Raw genomic sequence first — 24,437 nt, forward strand, 5'->3', positions numbered from 1 at the left:
AAAGCAGGTCTAATAGCGAAGAAATAATTTTAGCTCCTTGGATAGATGAGAGGGAACCTAAAATGGTTAAATTATTAACTTTTGAATACCTAACTGCCAAAGTCTTACCCATTCATAAACAAGAGTATGCTAGACATATGGCAACACTTTATAGATCATCTTTCACCACTGGTTCGCAATGTGATTCTAAATTTGTAGCTCACTCACTTCTGGTATCAAACGTGGCTGTTTCCTTGGTTGATAAAATAAGTGTGACCTAAATCCCTTTAAGAGTTGGGAATGTGATAGGCAATGCAGTAAGTGGGAGGGAGGGTAAGAAAGGGGGATAGGTGGGGAAAAAAAGGGAAACATTGTGTGTATTGCAAATCAACGTTCACGATTTCAGTGTATACTATAGAAGAAAATTGTAAATATCTTATGTTGCGACTGCTGTTTGTATGTTGTAAATCATTGTTTTCAGAAAACTTAATAAATAAATATGAAAAAAAGGAAAGGAAAATCTAAAACAAAAGATCATGGTATGAGACTATGAGGGTAGATTCAAGAAAAACATCAGAAAATATTTCTTCATGGAAAGATCAGCAGATGCATGAAATAGCCTTTCAGAAGTGATAGAGGTTAAACAGTAACAAAATTGAAGAAAGCAAGCAATAAACACATATGATTCTTAATTTTGAAGATGTGAAGGGAAAAAGAAATCAATTAGGGTCTATGATGTTGTAACAGGAAATAAACTGGGCAGATTAGATTGGCTTTACCATACTTATCTGCCATCAAATTCTATGGGGAATCCCTTAAACCTAAACAGCCTACTTGATATGGTCAGGCAAGAACAGCCCAAGTGCTAGTAAGTAGTTGCAAGTGCCAAAGATTATTTTCAGTATATGCTACATGACAAGCATTGTGTTCATGTTGCAACATATTACATAAGAACATCAGAAATGCCATACCGGGTCAGACCAAGGGTCCATCAAGCCCAGTATCCTGTTTCCACAGTGGCCAATCCATGTCACATGTACCTGGCAAGTGCCCAAACATTAGATAAATCACAAGCTACTATTCCTTATTAATTATCGTAATAGCAGTTTATGGATTTATCCTCTAGGAACTTATCTAAACCTTTTTTAAACCCAGTAACATTAACTGCTGAAACCACATCCCCCTCGCAATGAATTCCAGAGTTTAACTATGTGCTGAGTGAAAAAGAATTTTCTTTGATTTGTTTTCAATGACCTACTTGCTAACTTCATGGAATTCCCCCTGGACCTTCTATTATCTGAGAGAGTAATTAACCGATTTACATTAACTTGTTCAAGTCCTTTCATGATTTTGTAGACTTCTATCATATCCCCCTTCAGTCATCTCTTCTCCAAACTGAACAGCCCTAACTTCTTTGCCTTTCCTCATAGGGCAGCCATTCTATGCCCCATATCATTTTGGTTGCCCTTCTCTGCACTTTCTCCAGTGCAGCTATATCCTTTTTGAGATGCAGTGACCAGAACTGCACACAGTATTCAAGATGCGGTCTCACCATGGAGAAATACAGAGGCATTATAACATCCTCCATTTTATTTTCCATTCCCTTCCTAATAATTCCTAACATTCTGTTGGCTTTTTTGATCACCACAGCACACTGGGCCGACAATTTCAAAGTAATAACCACTATGATGCCTTGATCTCGTTCCTGGGTCGTAACTCCTAAGATAGAACCTAACATTGTGTAACTACAGCAAGGGTTATTTTTCCCTATATGCATCACTTTGCACTTGTCCACATTAAATTTCATCTGTCATTTGGAAGCCCAATCTTCCAGTCTCACAAGGTCCTCCTGCAATTCATCACAATCCGCTTGAGATTTAACTACTCTACATAATTGTGTGACATCCGCAAATGTGATCACCTCACTTGTCGTACCCTCTTTCCAGATCATTTATAAATATATTAAAAAGCACCGGTCCAAGTACAGATCCCTGAGGCACTCCACTGTTTACCTTTTTCCATTGTGAAAATTGACGATTTATTAATCCTACTCTCTGTTTTCTGTCTTTTAACCAACTTGCAATCCACAAAAAGACACCACCTCCTATCCCATGACTTTTTAGTTTTCTTAGAAGCCTCTCATGCGAGACTTTGTTGAATGCTGTCTGGAAGTCCAAATACACCACATCTACCAGTTTATCTTTGTCCACATGTTTATTCACCCCTTCAAAAAAAGTAGGAGATTTGTGAGGCAAGACTTCCCTTGGGTAAATCCATGTTGGCTGTGTCCCATCAAACCATGTCTATCTAAATGTTTTGTGATTTTATTCTTTATAACATTTTCACAATTTTTCTTGGCACTGAAGTCAGGCTCACCTGTCTATAGTTTCCCGGATCACTCCTGGATCCCTTTTTAAATACAGGGGTTACATTGGCCATCTTCCAATCTTCAGGTACATCAGATGATTTTAATGATAGGAAACACATTTTTACTAATAGCTCTGAAATTTCATTTTTTAATTCCTTCAGAATCCTGGGGTGTATACCATCCGGTCCAGGTGATTTACTACTCTTCAGTTTGTCAATCAGGCCTACCATATCTTCCAGGTTCACCGTGATTTATTTATTTATTTATTTATTTATTTATTTAACAGTTTTATATACCGACCTTCATAGTAAATAACCATATCGGATCGGTTTACAATTAACAAGAATAAAAAACTGGGGTAACTATTCAAGTAAACGAAAGATAAACAGTAAGTAGGAATGAGTCAAAGTTACAATCAACAGGGAAGAGAACTTGGAAGCTTGCAACAAGCTGGAAAGAAGATAAGGCAGGAAATAAATATGAAGTGATGCCATAGGGCGTGCGGGTTAAAGCTTAATGGTGCTTTAACCTGGGAGAGTCAGAGTCCATTCGTGAGTATAATCATCATAACGGGTAAGCGTGAAGGACAACTAGTGATTGTCTGGTGGGTCGGTGAAGGCTTGGTGAAAGAGCCAGGTTTTAAGTCTTTTTCTAAAAGTTAACAGGCAAGGCTCCACTCTGAGACTTGAAGGGATGCTATTCCAGATAGATGGGCCAGCTATCGAAAAAGCTCTGTCTTTGGTCATCGAGAGGCGTGAAGCTTTAGTAGGGGGAAAACCTTCTCCAGAACGGGTCTCTCTCCAACATCCTCTTCAGTAAACAGTGACGCAAGAAATCATTTAATCTTTCCGCGATGGCCTTATCTTCTCTAAGTGCCCCTTTAACCCCTTGATCATCCAATGGTCCAACCAACTCCCTTGCAGGCTTCCTGCTTCGGATATATTTTTAAAAGTTTTTATTGTGAGTTTTTATTATGAGTTTTTGCCTCTATGGCCTACTTCTTTTCAAATTTTCTCTTAGCCTGTCATATCATTGTCTTATATTTAACTTGCCAATGCTTATGCTTTATCCTATTTTCTTCTGAAGGATCCTTTTTCCAATTTTTGAATGAAGATCTTTTGGCTAAATAGCCTCTTTCACCTCACCTTTTAACCATGGCGGTAATCGTTTTGCCTTCCTTCCACCTTTCTTAATGCATGGAATACATCTGGTCTGTGCTTCTAGCATGGTATTTTTTTTTTTAACAATGTCTATGCCTTTTGCATACTTTTTACCTTTGTAGCTGCTCCTTTCAGTTTTTTTCTAACTATTTTTCACATTTTATCAAAGTTTCTCTTTTGAAAGTTTAGTACTAGAGCCATGGATTTACATACTGTCTCCCTGCCAATCATTAATTCAAATTTGATCATATTATGATCACTATTGCCAAGCGGCCCCCACCACCGTTACCTCTCTCACCAAGTCCTGTGCTCCACTGAGAATTAGATCTAAAATTGCTCCCTCTCTCTCAGTTGTAGGAAGAATGTAGACACATGCATATAAAAACAACTCCATCAGGTGACAGTTAAATATGTTCCAGTCCAACACATTTACAGTACACACAGCAACATAAGTGGAAAAGTGTAAGCAATATTTTGAGATCTGCCACAGTAGGACAGCAGTAATCAAACACCTTACCAAAGTAAGTTAGCCACCAAGCCTGAAAGCCTCACAGCGTGCCATCAGGAAGGACTTCTTCCTACAGGATAAAAACAAACACAAACACAATCAGCTTCTCTTAGGGGAACAAATCTTGCTTTTCCAGATTTCTTGTTTCAGAACAAAGCGAGGCACACTGCCTATGGCAAAACAATGAAAAAAACCTGCCTGTATTTTTTAAGTATACATTATCAAAACATGCCAATTGTGAACATGCCCTAGCCGTGCAGATTAGGAAGCCTAGAGCTTCCTAAACTGCAGGTCGAGAACTTTCAATTGGGATCACACATGCCTCAATTGGATATATTCTTCAAGCATCACCAGCAGCAGCATTAGTAGTGGAAGTCAGCATGGAGGCCATAAGCCACATGCACTTACAGGCCTTGCAGTGGCCCCATCCTTGCATGAATTCTGTGGTAACAAGAAGTCCAGTATGAGGAGAAATTGGGGCCACTGCAGGGCCAGTAAACTTGCACTGGCCCACTAATACTGCTGTTGCTTACAGATCACCGCCATGCTTGAGACCAACCATTGGGGTAAGGGAGGGCAGAGTGTACATCAGCTGGTGGAGATTGCCACTGGTGCTCTCTCTTCACCCACCACTGATCCTACCCAAGAGAAAAATGTTGCCCCTATCATCAGCCTGCCCTCTCTTCCCACAAGTTGTCATACACATTTGGCTTGGGTCCCAAAAGAAAATGTTGCCACTGACCCTGACTAGGGGAATGTTTGGAGAACAGGCTGTTTGAAGAGAGGGATCAAATACAGGAGGGGTTTGAGGGTTGAATCAGATGGAGCGGGACTGGCTATGAGGATGAGAGAGTGGAATGACAGGTGGTCAATTGTGGGATGTAAAAAGAGATGGGGTGAAAGAGAATCAGTTGGGAGTTATAAAAGAAGGTTGGAGGGGAGGAGATAAGAGAAAGGGGGTGGAGTGAGTGGAAAGGATTAACAAAGGATCTGTTGGGGGTTAAAAGAAGAGCTTGGGGTGAAAGCATCAACTGTGGGGATGTGAAAAGGGCTGGAGAAGATGTGCTAGGGAGGCAAGAAGAGCTGAGCGATTTAAGAGGGGATCAGCCTGGGGGATGGAGGTTGAAAGAGGGGTGCCCACTGGAGAGGGTGGAGGTTGATGGAGGTTTTAAAAAGTTGAAAGAAAGAATCAATTGGAGAGACTGGAGGTTGAGAGAGGAGATCATCTGGAGTGCAGAAAGGATCAGGGTAGAGTGATTAACCGCACTCCTGATATTTTGTTTTGGACATCCTCTGGGGTCATGTGAATTTTCAAGGACTAAAATGAGGTCATATTGCCTAAACGTTCGAGAAGCTCTGGCATTGCCAGTTGTGAACATACCTCAATGCCATATTAGCACAATCAGTTGGCCCATGAATTTTAAAAAAGCTCTCGCAGTGACAGCCAGCAGAAATGCATTATGTCAACTTCTCTCATTTTGCTGGCTGGCGGAAATGGGATAGGGTCTGCCCAGCAACTCAAGCCAGCTTTTCACTTCCAAGGGGGAATAGACAATCATGCCATGGGGAAGGACAGAGGATTGCACCAGTAGAAAGGGCAGAGGATTTCACCAGAGAGGAGAGCACTGAGCCACTATCATAGCACACCAGTTGTGAAGTACTGCTCTAGGCTGCTCAGCTTGTGGAACAGTGCCTTAATGAATCCATCTATAGTACTTCCAGTGTTCTTCCCTGATCCAATTATTTAAAAGAATTGTGAGATTCTAACAATGCTAAAATTAAATACTTACCATACATAAGCTATGCTGTAAAAGAAGGCTGCTATAGTCAGACTCAAAATCATTTTCTGTATAGAGAGAAAAGAGTGCAGTGTTATTTATATTTTAATATCTATCCACTTACAGACTGTTTTGCTCTAGTTTTCTTTCCTTATTACATTCTGGGGATGTGCATTTGCTGCTCCATTCGTTTCATTCATTTTGGCAGTACATGCATATCTGACAAATGGACAAAACCAATAATGTGCACGTATATAGTCAGAACGTACACACACACACACACCATTCATTTTGGCGCACCTACTATCCATTCATCATATACGTGCATACTGCCAAAACGAATGAAATGAATGGAGCAACGAATGCACATGCCTATAATATATTCACTGAGTTAATGTAAAACAAAGTTGCTTACCCATAACAGGTGTTTTCCAAAGGCAGCAGTTCATAAGTCTCACACGGGCCGATACAGTACAGTGCGCTCTGGTGGAGCACACTGTTAGCCCAGGTTTGGACACACGTTTTTGACACGCTAGCTTTACCCCTTATACAGTAAGGGGTAATAGCGCATCGAAAACGCGCGTCCAACCCCCCCGAAACTAATAGCGCCCGCAACATGCAAATGCATGTTGATGGCCCTATTAATTATTCCCGTGCGATACAGAAAGTAAAATGTGCAGCCAAGCCACACATTTTACTTTCAGAAATTAATGCCTGCCCAAAGGCTGGCGTTAATTTCTGCCGGCGCCAGGGAAGTGTACAGAAAAGCAGAAAAAAATGCTTTTCTGTACACCCCCCGACTTAATATCATAGCGATATTAAGTCGGAGGCCCCAAAAGTTAAAAAAAAGTAAAAATTAAAAAAAAAAAATTAGAAATCGGGTCGCGGGTCGGAAGATGGACGTTCAATTATGCCGGCGTTCGTTTTCCGAACCCGTGGCTGTCAGCAGGTTTGAGAACCGATGCCAGCAAAATTGAGAATCAGCTGTCAAACCCGCCGACAGCTGCCGCTCCTGTCAAAATGGAGGCGCTAGGGACGCGCTAGTGTCCTTAGCGCCTTCTTTTACTGCATAGGCCACCCTCCTGAATCGCGCGCCCAGGAAAGCGGGCGCTCGCCAGCTCTCCCGCGTGTTTTTCTGTATCACCTGACAGATGGGTGAAGTCAACACAGGTGTTTTGGCAAAAAACGGAACATCAACTTTTCGGGCTGACAATTCTTCATAAGTTAAGTTAAGATACTATCAACTATAACATCGTGGATGAAAATTGTGGATAATTTCTATTACGTGGTAAAAGACGTTAATATCCTTCACACGAACTTTGATGTTGCATCACTTAAAAAATTTTAAAAATGACCGATGATTAAATATTGTGGCACCAATCGGATGTGCATAGCACACTGAATTAGGTGTATTTACCTAACACATTTTGCCCAGATATGATGGTCATTGGCAATTTTGCTTTGATACTTTGTTGATTATTAATTTTGGTATGTTAGTTCCTCTTTTGAAGATTGTAATTCCACTACTACTATAGCGAGAATTTTGACAAAGTGTGACACTATTTTATTGGTGATGAAGTCAACACAGAACATTTTTCAAGAGCTTTTCAAAGAAGACTTGAAAATCCCTCTGAGTTAGCACAGTAGTTCCTGCATTCCTGCAACTGCACAGCATGCCTCAGTTCTGTAATTAAACTAATGAGCTCAACTCCAGAAGGGGAAGAGGAGAGGGACTGTGTGATTTATGAACCGCTACCTTTAGTTGTACAGATGGAACTTCCTAGCTAAGGGCTGTATTCAAACAAAAAAATGGGAAACAACAATAACCATCAACAAGCTAGAATGACTGTTTTGTGGTGGGATTTAAATATCTTTTTTTGTTAATAAGATGACAATCAAATAATAAAAATGGGCCCCAGGGGCATTGGAGTTGGACTCTTAACGCTCAAAGAGACCCAGGAGAATAACCTGTACAAAACTGTTGTCATGTCAAAGAGCCTGCATCCAAACCACACAGTGCAATGCAAATATTTGAACTGAACTCCATGTCACAGACATGAAGTTCAGTTCAAATAAATTAGGTCTGCATATCTCCTCAACAAAGGTTGACATCAGATGGGCTACCAATACAAATTAGCTTAGGCATAAGTGAAAAATATACCATTTGCTAAGTAAGTAGGCAAAGTTCTTTTCGAAACAGCAATTCCAAGAATGCTGGGTGTTACACCCACTTCTGGTAATTAGGCCAGCTGTGGAAAAAGGATCGCTACAGGAAAAAAATCAATATAATATTAGTCACTAGGGCCCCCACAGGTTCTTCTAAGGTTCAGGAAACAAAATACAGTTTCAGAGCATTCTGTCCCAACATTTTGTGATCACTGTAAACAAGCAACGCTTTCAACAAGAGTACAAGTTAAATGCATAGACTCTGCATTCCCTTTAGATGGATTCTGAAACTCCCCCTCCTCTTTTGAGATAGTAAGAAATAAACCCAAAGAAAATAAACACAACTTTACTGATGTAATTTGATGAACTTAGAGATAGTGAAAATATATTTCACATATGTGCAGGCAAACAAGTATGGAACCAACATGGTTAAGAGCTCTGTTTACAACTCAAAAGTCTTGGTGCTAAATGAAATAAAAATGTATCAAAGTCTCAGAAATTAGTCTTATGTAGTTCTTGAAAAACAAAATGAGAGATCTCTAGTTGGTTCACTTTGCATTTCCTTTCTTTAGACAACTCTCAGTTCTAATTTAAGTTATCCAATGTAGAAGTTAGGTGGCAGGTGGGCGTGAGGATCGCCTGGTAAAATGCCTACCTGGTGCGAAGGTGGCGGACCTCACGCGTCACCTAGATAGGATTTTAGACAGTGCTGGGGAGGAGCCGGCTTTCATGGTACATGTGGGCACCAACGACATAGGAAAATGTGGGAGGGAGGTTCTGGAAGCCAAATTTAGGTAGAAAGCTTAAATCCAGAACCTCCAGGGCAGCATTCTCTGAAATGCTCCCTGTTCCACGCACAGGTCACCAGAAGCAGGCAGAGCTCCGGAGTCTCAATGCGTGGATGAGACGATGGTGCAAGTAAGAGGGATTCAGTTTTGTTAGGAACTGGGAAACCTTTTGGGGAAGGGGGAGTCTCTTCCGAAGGGATGGGCTCCACCTTAACCAGGGTGGAACCAGACTGCTGGTGCTAACCTTTAAAAAGGAGACAAAGCAGCTTTTAAACTAGAACAAAGGGGAAAGCTGACAGTTGCACAGCAGCGCATGGTTCGGAGGGAGGTATCTTCAAAGGATACTAATGATGCATTAGAATTAGTGCATCCCGACAGTGAGGTTCCAGAGCTAAAAAATTCTAACTTATCCATATCAATTAAAAAGCAGAATGAAAATACAAACAAAAAACACACTTTGAAATGTTTGTATGCTAATGCCAGACGTTTAAGATGTAAGATGGGAGAATTAGAATGTATAGCAGTGAATGATGACATAGACTTAATTGGCATCTCAGAGACATGGTGGAAGGAGGATAACCAATGGGTCAGTGCTATACCGGGGTACAAATTATATCGCAATGACAGAGAGGAGCATCCGGGAGGCGGTGTGGTGCTTTACATCCGGGATGGCATAGAGTCCAACAGGATAAACATCCTGCATGAAACTAAATGCACAATCAAATCCTAATGGGTAAAAATCCCTTGTGTGTTGGGGAAGCCTATAGTGATAGGAGTATACTACCATCCACCTGGTCAAGATGGTGAGACAGACAGTGAAATGCTAAGAGAAATTAGGGAAGCTAACCAAATTGGTAGTGCGGTAATAGTGGGAGATTTCAATTACCCCAGTATTGACTGGGTAAATGTATCATTGGGACATGCTAGACAGATAAAGTTCCTGGATGTAATAAATGACAGCTTTATGGAGCAATTGGTTCAGGAACCAACAAGAGAGGGAGCAATTTTAGATCTAATTTTCAGTGGAGCACAGGATTTAGTGAGAAAGGTAACGGTGGTGGAGCCGCTTGGCAATTGTGATCTTAATATGATCAAATTTGAATTAATGGCTGGAAGGGGGACAGTAAGCAAATTCACGGCTCTTGTGCTAAACTTTCAAAAGGGAAACTTTGATAAAATGAGAAAAATAGAATAAAACTGAAAGGAGCAGCTACAAAGGTAAAAAGTGTGCAAGAGGTGTGGTCATTGTTAAAAAAAATACCATTCTAGAAGCACAGTCCAGATGTATTTCACACATTAAGAAAGGTGGAAAGAAGGCAAAACGATCACCAGCATGGTTAAAAGGGAAAGTGAAAGAAGCTATTTTAGCCAAAAGATCTTCATTCAAAAATTGGAAGAAGGATCCAAGAGAAGAAAATAGAATAATGCATAAGCATTGGCAAGTTAAATGTAAGATATTGATAAGACAGGCTAAGAGAGAATTTGAAAAGAAGTTGACCATAGAGGCAAAAACTCACAGTAAAAACTTTAAAAAATATATCCAAAGCAGAAAGCCTGTGAGGGAGCCAGTTAAACCATTAGATGATCGAGGGGTTAAAGGGGCAATTAGAGAAGATAAGGTCATTGCGAAAAGATAAAATGATTTTTTTGCTTCAGTGTTTACTGAAGAGGATGTTGGGGAGATACCCATATCAGAGAAGGTTTTCATGGGTAATGATTCAGGTGGACCGAACCAAATCACGGTGAACCTAGAAGATGTGGTAGGTCTGACTGACAAACTGAAGAGTAGTAAATCACCTGGACCGGATGGTATACACCCCAGGGTTCTGAATGAACTAAAAAATGAAATTTCAGATCTATTAGTAAAAACTTGTAACCTATCATTAAAATAATCCATTGTACCTGAAGACTGGAGGGTGGCTAATGTAACCCCAATATTTAAAAAGGGCTCCAGGGGTGATCCAAGAAACTACAGACCAGTTAGCTTGACTTCAGTGCCAGGCAAAATAGTGGAACATGTTCTAAATATCAAAATCACAGAACATATAGAAAGACATGGTTTAATGGAACAAAGCCAGCATGGTTTTACCCAAGGCAAGTCTTGCCTTACAAATCTGCTTCACTTTTTTGAAGCAGTTAATAAACATGTGGATAAAGGTGAATAGGTAGATGTGGTATATTTGGATTTTCAGAAGGCGTTTGACAAAGTTCCTCATGAGAGGCTTCTAGGAAACGTAAAGAGTCATGGGATAGGTGGAGATGTCCTTTCATGGATTACAAACTGGCTAAAAGACAGGAAACAAAGAGTAGGATCAAATGGACAATTTTCTCAGTGGAAGGGAGTGGGCAGTGGAGTGCCTCAGGGATCTGTATTGGGACCCATACTTTTCAATATATTTATAAATGATCTGGAAAGAAATATGACAAGTGAGGTAATCAAATTTGCAGATGATACAAAATTGTTCAGAGTAGTTAAATCACAAGCAGATTGTGATAAATTGCAGGAAGACCTTGTGAGACTGGAAAATTGGTCATCCAAATGACAGATGAAATTTAATGTGGATAAGTGCAAGGTGATACATATAGGGAAAAATAACCCATGCTATAGTTACACAATGTTGGGTTCCATATTAGGAGCTACCACCCAAGAAAGAGATCTGGGCGTCATAGTGGATAACACATTGAAATCATCAGTTCAGTGTGCTGCGGCAGTCAAGAAAGCAAACAGAATGTTAGGAATTATTAGAAAGGGAATGGTGAATAAAACAGAAAATGTCATAATGCCTCTGCATCACTCCATGGTGAGACCACACCTTGAATACTGTGTACAATTCTGGTCGCCGCATCTCATAAAAGATATAGTTGCGATGCAGAAGGTACAGAGAAGGTGTGACCAAAATGATAAAGGGAATGGAACAGCTCCCCTATGAGGAAAGACTAAAGAGGTTAGGACTTTTCAGCTTGGAGAAGAGACGGCTGTGGGGAGATATGATAGAGGTGTTTAAAATCATGAGTGGTCTAGAACGGGTTAATGTGAATCAGTTATTTACTCTTTCGGATAATAGAAAGACTAGGGTTCACACCATGAAGTTAACATGTGGCACATTTAAAACTAATCGGAGAAAGTTCTTTTTCACTCAACGCACAATTAAACTCTGGAATTTGTTGCCAGAGGATGTGGTTAGCACAGTTAGTGTAGCTGTGTTTAAAAAATGATTGGATAAGTTCTTGGAGAAGTCCATTACCTGCTATTAATTAAGTTGACTTAGAAAATAGCCACTGCTATTACTAGCAACAGTAGCATGAAATAGACTTAGTGTTTGGGTACTTGCCAGGTTCTTATGGCCTGGATTGGCCACTGTTGGAAACAGGATGCTGGACTTGATGGACCCTTGGTCTGACCCAGTATGGCATGTTCTTATTCTTTAAGACAACTTTCCCACAGGTTTCTGAGGGAAACCCATGACTCATAGCTTTCCAGTCGTTTGGAGACTTTCATGTTGGAAACTCATGATTCAACAAAATACTATTCAGAGGCAGGCAGCTCGACTCTTTCAATCCATTGTTGAACACTCTGGTTTACATTTCAAATGGCATCTGTTGCAGACAAAGGAAATCCACTGGTGAAGTGACTTTAGCAGTTTATTTCAAGATCTTAGGTTGTAGAATTTTGTCTCTCTCTTCTGTTTCTCTGCAGCTCTTTCTGCCTTCCCATGGTGGGCTTTCAACAGAGTCATAGTCTTATCTATTTTTGGAATTGAATGAGGATCCACAAAGACTGAAACAGGCTGACTGGATCCCAACAAGACAACAATTTAACAGGTCTTTGTGCTGGATAAAGTCATGGTCCACCCTCTTCCAGCCTTGGGATCTAAAGGAGGCTGAAAATAGCCACAACACACTATAACCACACAGAAATTGGGGTGGGCCCTCCATGGGTCTAAAAACATAGTTCTGGGTGGAACTTCTACGGAATATAGTTCATCCAAATGGAAGGCATCAGCTCTCATACAACTCAAGGTGTGCTGGACTTATTTACCTTTGTTGGCATAAGGCCTTGGGAAAAAGGAATGATTATTGACTAAGAGAAATTCAACACTAGGCAGAAATTTTGGATGTGTTGTGATTAAATTTAGTAGTGGTGGCTTTGATTGATGCAGAGATTGGGGGTGAGATGGGGGAGAGGGTGGACAATCAATGTTCGATTGAGTGTAGAAAATGATATACTTAATTGCATGGAATGATGGAGAATCAAAGAGAAAGATAATAACCTGGATAATAAGCAGTATCCTAGGTCACATGATGTGATAGGCTCGATAAGTCACATTGCATAGAGCTCCGGTGCTGTCACTCTACTTTGGTAGTTTTTTTGTGAATTACCCCGTGCCTCTATCCTCTCTTGCGGGCTGTCGCCGCAGGAAGTGGTGAAGATCGATTTGGTGTGCTGGTGGAGAAAATCGACACAGGTATGTCCTTTCGTTCCACAAAGAAAGACAAAGATAAACTCAAGCCTGCCTCCCCCAAAATGGCCAATGGGACGGGAGCTGCTTCAGCAGTAGATCTAGATGCAGCCCTGGTGATTAAGCTCACGGAAGCTGTGGTGACAGCTTTCGATGAGCATTTTTCTCATATTTCTACTCATATAGAGGAGTTAAAATCCTCCCTTTCGGAACTGGGACCATGACTGGGCCACGCTGAAAGGAGGATCTCTGGAGTGGAGGACGATATAAAAACAGGTGCACACACTTCAAAAGGAAATGATAGAGAAGACTGCTAAACTTGATGATTTTGAAAATCCTGCACACCAGAAAAATCTCCGCTTTGTTGGTATAGTGGAGGATGACTCAGCTATTGATCTGACTATGCTACTGGAAGATTGGTTACTGGTGGAGTTGGGCCTACCAGACCTACAAGGTAAAATGAGTTTTGAGAGAGTCCACCATATAGTGCCTAAGGAACCAGGGAGAACCAGGCCCAGGATTGTAATTGCTAAACTTTCCCATTTTTCCTATAAAAGCATGATCCTCCTAGCCTTTTATAAGAAAAAACACTTACTTTATAAAGATCAAAGCATGCTCATAATACAGGACTTTTCAAACCGTTGATTTTAAAACGCAGGGAATTCTCCTCTATTTGTTCAAGTTTGGTCAAACTTGATATTCGCTTTTCCCTGCAATATTCAGCACAGCTCCGAATTTGGCACCAGGATAATTGCCATGATTTTCAAGTTGCTGTGAAAGCACAGGTGTTTGTGACCAAATTGCAGAATAAGGCAGCGTAAACTGGAATGGAGCTTTCTGGCTCATACACTGTTGAGCTTGTTATGGTTTTGCTTTGTTCCTTACTTTTCCAGCTGGAAAGGCCTTGTTCTTTTTGTGGCACTGAGAAAGGATCCTGAGTTGAACTTTTATGGTGGCATTTTTTTCTTCTTCTTTTCCATGGCTCTGAGAAGAGATCATGAGCTGTGACTCTGCTGTGGGACCATGAGCTGATCTTCTGCTGTGGCTCTGAGAAGGGATCATGAGCTGCACCTCTGCTGTGGAGACTGTTTTGCTTTTCATACAGTTGGTCATGGACCATTTTGTATTTTTCTGTGCACTATGGCTTTGCACATCCTCCAACTATCGAGTGCCAGAATACTCTTAGTTTGTTTTATCTTTTAATCTACTTTTCAGTTTAAATTTAGCTCCTGGCTTGTTAATGTTTTGCCTGGGCTACCCAGTACTTTGTCTGTAGACTGATCCCAGACAAGATACCCACTAGATGAGGGTATGTTGTCTTTGACATATGGTTTGTTGTTTTTTTTTTTTTAATGATATGAAGGGGAGGCGGCACCCTGATATATCTGTTAGACCTTGTGCCTTTGCCTTTGCACAGGAGATGATTGTGAATTTGGTTGTTGAGAGAGGGTTGGTTGGGGGGAGGGCAAGGGGTTTTTTTGCCCTGGGCTTTTTTTTGTGGATGGTGGCGATCTTCAATTGGTATTTCTTTTGCTGGTAGGGGTTTTAGCTACTCCAGATATGTGACATGGATTTGGGGATTTCATACTTCTGCTCATATAGATGATTTACTTCTTCCTATCTATGCCATTTTTTATTTGCAATGGGGGCGGGGGTCACATAATTTTATTACTTGGAATGTAGCCGGCCTGGGAACCCCTGTTAAAAGGGAAAAAGTACTGTCTCACTTAACTAGATTGAAGGCCATATTGTGGGGACGAAAACAAGCTGTTCAGCTGGGGGCTGGTGTGTGAGTGTGCATTTATGTATTTGAGATCAGAAGGGTGCTTTTATGTGCATGTGCTGTGTATGTGAGAGAGGGAGGGTGCTTCTGTGTGTGTATGTGAGACAGGGAGGGTGCTTGTGTGTGTATGTTGTGTGAATGTGAGATAGGGATGATGCTTCTGTGTGTCAATGTGAGCGAGGGAGGGTGCTTCTGTATATGTGTGCGAGAGAGAGATGAAGCATGTTTCTGGCTGGCTGTGGCTGTGAGAGAGCGATGGGGCATGTGTGTGATTGAGAACCTGTTTGTGAGATAGAGAGAACATGTATGTGATTGGGAGCTTGTGGGTAAATGAAATAGAGCATGTGTGTGATTGAAAGTTTGTGTGTAAGTAAGAGAGAGAGAGCATTGTGTGACAGAAAAACTGGTCAGAGAGGCGACGTGTGTATGTGTGAGAAAGACTGATCAGGTGTGTGTGAGAGAGACTGATCAGGGAGGTGACTGATGTGTGTTACAGAGAGAGAGAGAGCTTGGTCAGGGAGATGATTGGTGTGAGAGACAAATTAGTACTGAAGGGGTGGTGTGTGTGAGTGTATGAGAGAGAGAGAGACTGATTGTGGTCCCTAAGGAAGAAGACCGTGAGGACAACTTCAGCAACTACTGCTGCTGATCACAGGTAGCAGCAGCAGTAGTTGCTGAAGTTGTCACTCACTTTCTCCTCCCCTTCTGGGGGACTCCCCCTGGGACTTTCTCATGGACCCCCAGGCTGGGAACCACTATTCTAGTGCATTCCTTTCTAGAAGCCAGAAATACTTAAAAGAGTCAATCAAAGAGATCAAAACAATATATTTATTTATTTATTTATAACTTTTATATACCGAGGTTCAATTAACAAGATTAATTATCACTTCGATTTACATTACAACCAGCAAAATTAACAGAGACAAAGTCTTGTTTTACAAAGAACAGGGTAGAAATAACCTGGATAAACAATGAACAGGGTAGAAATAAATTGGAACAACATATTCTGGATATATAGCAACTAGCTTGCAACATCCAGGCCATGAGGGTGAGAGATTAGAGGTTGGGATGAAGCAATGATTCTGCAATATTAAGGTTGGAAAAATCTCCAACTTTTAGTTCCTTGATGGATAAATTTCAGAGGACTAGAAACCAAATCTGTCTCAAGCAAGTGGAAGCTACAAAAATCATAGACCCCTGGCCTCTTCTGAGTTTTAAACTTTTGCTACTAGTGGTATAGGAAGATATGAGTACAGAAGTCCTCTTCTCTAATAAAGGGAAAAGGCATCTATGTATGTTGTTTGCTCATTACTGATATTCCCCCTTGATATTATTTGTCTTTGCTGCTTATAAAATTTTCTACCAATTTTATCATATTTAGTAAACTAAGTTTTGCTTTTACAAGATTGTATGTTGTGTATTATATGGCATAATATATACCATCACTCAGCCCACCTCTTTTACAGTGTGTCACTCCAGGCCTGGAGTTGCCTACCCCTATCATAGAGAACATTAAAAGATGGTACAGGGGGTTGTCTGAAAGATGTCTTTATAGAGAACTGACAATGTATATTGAACTAGATAAAATGGTGTATGCCAATAAAATGCACACAGGCTGAAACAGGGTACATAAGAACATAAGAAAATGCCATACTGGGTCAGACCAAGGGTCCATCAAGCCCAGCATCCTGTTTCCAACAGTGGCCAATCCAGGCCATAAGAACCTGGCAAGTACCCCAAAACTAAGTCTATTCCATGTAACCATTGCTAATGGCAGTGGCTATTCTCTAAGTGAACTTAATAGCAGGTAATGGACTTCTCCTCCAAGAACTTATCCAATCCTTTTTTAAACACAGCTATACTAACTGCACGAACCACATTCTCTGGCAACAAATTCCAGAGTTTAATTGTGCGTTGAGTAAAAAAGAACTTTCTCCGATTAGTTTTAAATGTGCCCCATGCTAACTTCATGGAGTGTCCCCTAGTCTTTCTACTATCCGAAAGAGTAAATAACCGATTCACATCTACCCGTTCTAGACCTCTCATGATTTTAAACACCTCTATCATATCTCCCCTCAGTCGTCTCTTCTCCAAGCTGAAAAGTCCTAACCTCTTTAGTCTTTCCTCATAGGGGAGTTGTTCCATTCCCGTTATCATTTTGGTAGCCCTTCTCTGTACCTTCTCCATCGCAATTATATCTTTTTTGAGATGCGGCGACCAGAATTGTACACAGTATTCAAGGTGCGGTCTCACCATGGAGCGATACAGAGGCATTATGACATTTTCCGTTTTATTCATCATTCCTTTTCTAATAATTCCCAACATTCTGTTTGCTTTTTTGACTGCCGCAGCACACTGAACCGACGATTTCAATGTGTTATCCACTATGACACCTAGATCTCTTTCTTGGGTTGTAGCACCTAATACAACTGACGAATCACAAAAGATAGGCATCCTGAGTGGAAAGAAGGTTCCCTGTCCTAAAAGAGCTTTAATATACAAAGCCACGGTTTAGGTCTTGTTATTGTTTGTGATAGTTGTGGGTGGATCCTTGGGCCGGTGGCAGATGACCACGCCCCTGGGGGAAGATCCCGAGAGGGACCACCGGTCAGGCTCAGAGTATGGAGACAGACACACACTAGTTCTTTTATTGAACAGTATATTGAACCACCAGAGGTGACAGTAGTGAGCTGGAAGCGCCCGGCTGGGCTGTAGTCCTTCAGATACTGGAATAGCGATCCCAGGATGGCAGAGCTGTAGAGAAACTAAGTATAGTGAGTAGGCAGGGTATGCAGAGTCCAGGAATAGAACCTTGATGGTAACACTCACACAATAGTCTCTTAGAAGCAGCCCAGGAGCTGGAATGGATTAGGCCCTCGAGGAGCGAGTACCTGGTTCCAGGGAAAGCTCTGAGAGAAAGATGGTAACTCACTGGTGTTGTAGGCAGCGATGACTTCCTGGCAGAAGTGGTATTCAGAAGCAGGTCCAAGAACATGGGCCTTGAGGAGCGAGTACCGGTTCCAGACTGCAACCTGAAAGGCAAAAGAGAAACGAGGTCCCCGAGAAGCGGGTACCCCTGGTAAGTCCGAGGAGGTAGAGTAGCTAGGAGCATAAGAAAACCTTTCCTTGCTAACTCGATTAGTTAGCGAATTCAGAGACCTTAAATATCCGGTGCGGATGATGTCATCTCAGGGAGAACGCCCCTGAGGTTCGCGCCACTGCTGGTACTTGAGTCGGGGCCGCACCGCGCGCCCTTAGGCTTCTGGAAAATATGGCGGAGTGCAGCGTCCTGCCGGTCGGGGGACGCCGGAGGAGGGCGGCAAGATGACGCCGCGGCAGCCAAACATCCAACAAGCAAAGAGGGAGTCGCCACAGAGGTAAGGTGGGCGGGGTGGAGAAGTCGGGCAGTGACGGTCGCACCAGGTCTACAAGTCAGCTCCCTGACTGAAGAGCAATTCAAACAGATATTAGATTAATATTCTTAACTTATGCTCTTGAAAAGGCTACTGCTACTACTACTACTATTTATCAATACTAATGCACTACTAGACATATGCAGCCCTGTACAGATACCTGTAAGACACTCCCTCCTCCATCGTGCTTATAGTCCAGTCAAGACAAACATAAATGACAATCAGAAATCTATGGAAAGTACATTTAATGTAGAGAAGTACTTAGGATTTAAAAGTAACTTTGAAATCAGATTTGAATATGACCAGAAATGGAGCATGACAAACTGATTCAAGCAAAAAAAGCCCTTGGTTTATTCCATCTCTTCCCAGTTCTCATCAGGTATCCATAATGCACAGCTTCTCTTTATTACAGTTTCTACACTACTTTGTTAAAAGTGAGCTCTAAATAATTAAATAATAATAATAATAACTACTTCTACTTGGTGCATTTCAGCTGTTTCATTTTTTTATTTTGCTTGTTGACATTATTTTAAGTATTTTCCCCAAAGTCTTCTTCAGGGCTGTTTTAAAAATGTACCAAAACTACATTCATAAAAAGAATAGTTTATCTTAAGAGTATAGATTGTTTTTCTAATTAATGTTTCAACTGCTTAAGGAAATAGGAGAAATCACCCTGCCATGTCCTTTACTTTGCTTACACTGATATAGACATGTGAAAGTCACATGCAAAGACAAAAACTATGAACACTACCATTATGCTTTTGTAATGGGGCAAAGTCATTGTGCATGCAATCCATTCAAGCCCTTTATCATATTGATCTGAAAAGAAAACAGGAGATAAAGGTACAGAGATTCAGAACACTTGCAAAAAGAAATGCAGAGCACATTTAAAATATTAAGTGACTCATATAGACCAACAAAGAGAGAATACATTCAGAACAACGGCACTAGTATACAGTCAAGACAGGCATACCAAGGAAGGCTAAGCAGTATTCCTATACACAGTTATGAGGACCCAGAGTAGATTTCTGAATTAGGCATGGTTGGAAGTGCTGCAGATGCAGCAGTCACAGCCCCCAGGAGAAAGAGAGATTCAAGAGATCCATGCTAGCTTGTCTCCAGTATTCAAATCATGTCATGCTCCAAACACCATTTCTACTCTGTTGCTTTCCACATACAGGAGACAGAAAGCACTACTATGCAGCAATCACTGTTCCCTCTAAGCTATGCATGTGTGTGCATGAACCCTGCACACACAGCAAAACATAGCATGCTCAAAAAAATCTCGATATTCACAGTATGTTACGCCCGTCAGTCGCAGATGGCTGCGACTGCGCTTACTTACATCCTGCACCGTTCTCCAGCCCTCCTCGGGTCTGCTCGCAGCACAGGCCAACCTCTACCGCCATGCTCCCCATGGCTCCTCGTGGCGGCCAAGACATCACCGCCAGCTACGTCGTCTCAGGGCCTTCCTAGATCAGTGATGGCTAACCTATGACACGTGTGTCAGAGGTGACACGCCAAGACTTTTTGCTGACACGCGCAGCGTTTTGTGGACTATCGGGAATTTTTTTTTTTATCGGCTGCGCAGAGCCTTTTTTTTAAATCGGCTGCGCCGACCCTTTAAAACTAGTTTTTTATTATCCCCCCAATGCCCCCGGGCGCAGCGACAGGCAGATCGGCAAGGCCAAGAAAAAGATCGCGTTTAAACGCGCTGATGCTCCTCCTCCTTCCTGCCTGTGCGTCCCCGGAAGTAAACGTTGCCGGAGCCGCATGGGCAGGAAGGAGGGGAAGCATCAGCGCGTGCAGAAGTGGAGCAGCACTTGCGTTTATGGGCCACCACGAATCTCAAGTCGCAGCGGCCCGAGAATAAGAAGAGGCCCGGTAGCAGGGCCACCGCAGAGTCCATCCTGCTGCGACCTGCTAAGAGGAGGCCCAGAGGTGAGAGAGAGGCTGAGCGTCTGTAGAGGGTGTGTGTGTGTGTGCATGTATGAGATGAGTTGAGAGATTGTGTGTGAGAGTGAGGACCTGAATGTTTGCAGAGACAGCATGTGAGAGCCTTTGTGTGTGTGAGAGAGACAGCATGTGACAGTGAGAGCTTGTGCTTGAGCAAGACAGCATGTGGGAGTGAGAGACTGAGTGTATAAATGATTGTATGAGACACAGCATGTGACAGTGAGAGCCTGTGTGTGTGTGTGTGAGAGAGAGAAATGCATGTGAAAATGAGAACCTGTGTGTTTGAGGGAAGAAGATGGAGAGAAAAGAAACAGAAAAAAAAGACAATATAAAAGGAATTGGCAAAAAAATAAGAAAGGGAAGGTGGGAAAAAATAAGAAAGGTTAGGTGGGAAAAAAAAGCCTGTGACCAACCAATTAGAAAACTAAGATCAGACAGCAAAGGTAAAAAAAATAAATTACTTTAGTGATTGGCACATGTAATCTTTGGGAATGTGCAAGAATAGCACTTTCTCTATGCGGATCTCACAATGTACGAGATCAGCATGGAGGAAGTGGAAGCCCACGGGGCCTGCACAGAGGAGGCAGCAGAATGGGCTTCAGTGCCAGTAGCAGCAATCGGCACCTCCTCAATAGTCATGCGGCAGCAGTGACAGTGGCAGCAGAGGAATGAGAGAGGTTCTGAGGTTGCTGGCAAAAGTGTGTGCATGTGAATGAATGGGACTCTGCATGGGGGTGTATGTGTGTGAATGCATAGGTGCCTGCCTGGGTGTGTGTGTGTGTGTGTGTGTGTGTGTGTGTGAGAATGAATTGGTGCCTGCCTGGAGGATGGAGCAGGAGTGGTGTGAGAATGACTGGGAGCCTGCCTGGGTGTGTGTGTTTGTGTGTATGTGAGGGAGCCAGTGAGTGTGAGAGCATGAGTGTGTATGAGAAAATCCAGGGGAGTAAGAGTTTGTGTGTGTTTGTGGGGGGGGGGGGGGGGGGGGAGAGAGTGTTTTAATTGAAGATTTAGCCAATGAAATTCAGCAACAAAAAAGTCACTAAGCAGGTAAGGTAAAGAATTATTTGTTTTTGCTTTATTAATAAATACAGAACATATATTAAAATTATAACTTTTTGTTATTAATATTAGAGCTACAAATATCACAAAATTATGGAGTTTTCTAGAAGTGACACACCACCCGAGTTATGCTCGGTTTTTTTTATGAATTTTGACACACTGAGCACAAACGTTTGGCCATCACTGTCCTAGATGCTCACGCGCATCGCCGGGCCCTCCTTTGAAGCCTCTTCGGCGGGAACCTCGGGAGTGTCCCTACCTGTTGACATCATCAGATCAAGGTACTTAAGCTCCACCTTCACCCTCAGCTAGCCAACTTGGCAACAAGTTCCGTACGTCTCTAGTAGCTCCTGTTCCGTGTTCCAGTGACTACACTGTTGGACTCCGTTGGACTTTGGACTCTGTCTGGTACCGGCTCCTCGGGGGCCAGTAGCACTCTCACGGGGACCTTGTCTCCTGGCCTCCCCCGCTTCTCGCGCTGGCCCTGCGCTTCCTGAAGTCCTACTCTGCAAGGGCCCTGTGCTTCCTGAAGTCCTACTCTGCAAGGCTCCCCACTCCTCGGGGCACCCCCCTGAAACTCCCTTACCACTCGGGAGCTACTCTAGCGCTTCCCCGGTCCTTGGGGTTGTGCCTATGTGCTGTCTGGACTGTCAGCACTTCCCCACTCCTCGGGGCTGCATCTCTCTAATTCCTCGGGACAGTGCCCTTGTTCTTACTGTGACTGTCCGCACCTCCCCGCTCCTTGGAGTCGGGCCTAAGTGCTACAAGACTACTTGTACTTCCCCGCTCCTCGGGGAATACTGTGTACAATTCTGGTCGCTATCTACAGAGACTGCTGGGTGCTTCCCGCTCCTCGGGGTCTACCTAGGTCATCGGCGGAGACCTGACTCGGGCTTCCCTGCTCCACGGGTTAGCCTGCGTCACTACAGCCACACCTCCCTCGCTCCGCAGCTCCGCCCTCGAGGGTGTGTCTCTGCTATTCCTCCTGCACGCCAGTCTCAAGCCTCCCACTCTATGGCCTGCCTGGCGCCTTCCCCTTCGGGGGTCTCAGTCAAGGTATTATTGGCAGCCCACTTGTCTACTGGGGAATCCCTCCTGACTCCTCGGGACCCCTCCACAGTCTTACACAGAACTCCCTGCCGTGCCTGACATCAGTGTGGGCCTGTGGGGCTCCTCCCCACAGGTTGTAACAACTCATACCACAGGCCAAAGGTCCACCAACCCACAAAACCATAACACATTATACTGGCTCGTAGTGGACAAAATTGAACTTGGCTTATAAAAAGTTGCACAAAAGAAAATTATTGTACATGCAGTCCCTTCAAAAATTTGAGGGAACATTGGCAGCAATTATTTAGTTATTTTTTTATTATGGTTACTCCTGGAAATCTCCTTTGAAGACAGTGGATAGATGGTTTGGCAGTATTCATCTAGAGCGCTCTAGCTACCACAAGCTGCACTACCATCAGTCTGCATGTGCCAGAAAACTGGAAGTACTGTGCATATTTATTTAAAAATATTTATTAACCGCTTTCATTTGCAGCCATCCTCTTCTGCTCCTTGCCCACCGCAAAAATAAACAAGTTCAATGTACCCTCCCCAGTCTGTCCCCAACCTCTAGGAAACCTCTTACCCAATTGTTGATCTTTTGAGCCCAAATGGGGCAGGAGCACTCCTGCCCTGCTAGGTCGATATTTTAAAATGGTGCCAGCCAGCCCCGAGCTTGATGCCATTTTTATGTACAGAAGTACAACAAAACATCCATACAGATGATTTTAAGATCTGTAACAGAGTGGACACACCTAAAGGAGTAGACAGAATAAAAAGGTGAATAAAACGGAAAATGTCATAATGCCTCTGTATCGCTCCATGGTGAGACCGCACCTTGAATACTGTGTACAATTCTGGTCGCCGCATCTCAAAAAAGATATAATTGCGATGGAGAAGGTACAGAGAAGGGCTACCAAAATGATAAGGGGAATGGAACAGCTCCCCTATGAGGAAAGACTAAAGAGGTTAGGACTTTTCAACTTGGAGAAGAGACGGCTGAGGGGGGGATATGATAGAGGTCTTTAAGATCATGAGAGGTCTTGAACAAGTAAATGTGAATCGGTTATTTACACTTTCGAATAATAGAAGGACTTGGGGGCACTCCATGAAGTTAGCATATGGCACATTTAAAACTAATCGGAGAAAGTTCTTTTTCACTCAATACACAATTAAACTCTGGAATTTGTTGCCAGAGGATGTGGTTAGTGCAGTTAGTGTAGCTGTGATTAAAAAAAAGGATTGGATAAGTTCTTGGAGGAGAAGTCCATTACCTGCTATGAATTAAGTTGACTTTGAAAATAGCCACTGCTATTACTAGCAACAGTAGCATGGAATAGCTTTTGGATACTTGCCAGGTTCTTATGGCCTGGAGTGGCTACTGTTGGAAACAGGATGCTGGGCTTGATGGACCCTTGATCTGACCCAGTATGGCATGTTCTTATGTGATTTCAGAAAGCTTGAAGAGTGGTCAAAGACTTGGCAGCTGAGATTCAATACCAAGAAATGCAGAGTCATGCATCTGGGATGCGGTAATCCGAAAGAGCTGTTTGTGAAAGGGGTTGAAAGACAAATGTGCACAGACTGGGAGAGGGACCTTGAGATGATCGTGTCTGATGATCTGAAGATGGCGAAACAATGTGACAAGGCAATAGCTAAATCAAGAAGAATGCTGGGCTGCATAGAGAGAGGAACAACCAGCAAGAAAAAGGAGGTGATAATGCCTTTGTACAGGTCCTTGGTAAGGCCTCTCCTAGAGTATTGTGTTCAGTTTTGGAGCCTGTATCTCAAAAAGGATAGAGACAGGATAGAGGAGGTCCAGAGAAGAGCGACTAAAATAGTGCGGGTCTGTATCGGAAGGCTTATGAGGAGAGGCTGAAGGATCTTAAAATGTATATCCTGGAAGAGAGGAGGTGAGGGGAGAGATATGATAAGGACCTTCAGATACTTGAAAGATTTTAATGATGCATGA

The sequence above is a fragment of the Rhinatrema bivittatum genome, chromosome 5 (genome assembly GCF_901001135.1).
Source record: "Rhinatrema bivittatum chromosome 5, aRhiBiv1.1, whole genome shotgun sequence".
NCBI classification, from domain to species: Eukaryota; Metazoa; Chordata; class Amphibia; order Gymnophiona; family Rhinatrematidae; genus Rhinatrema; species Rhinatrema bivittatum.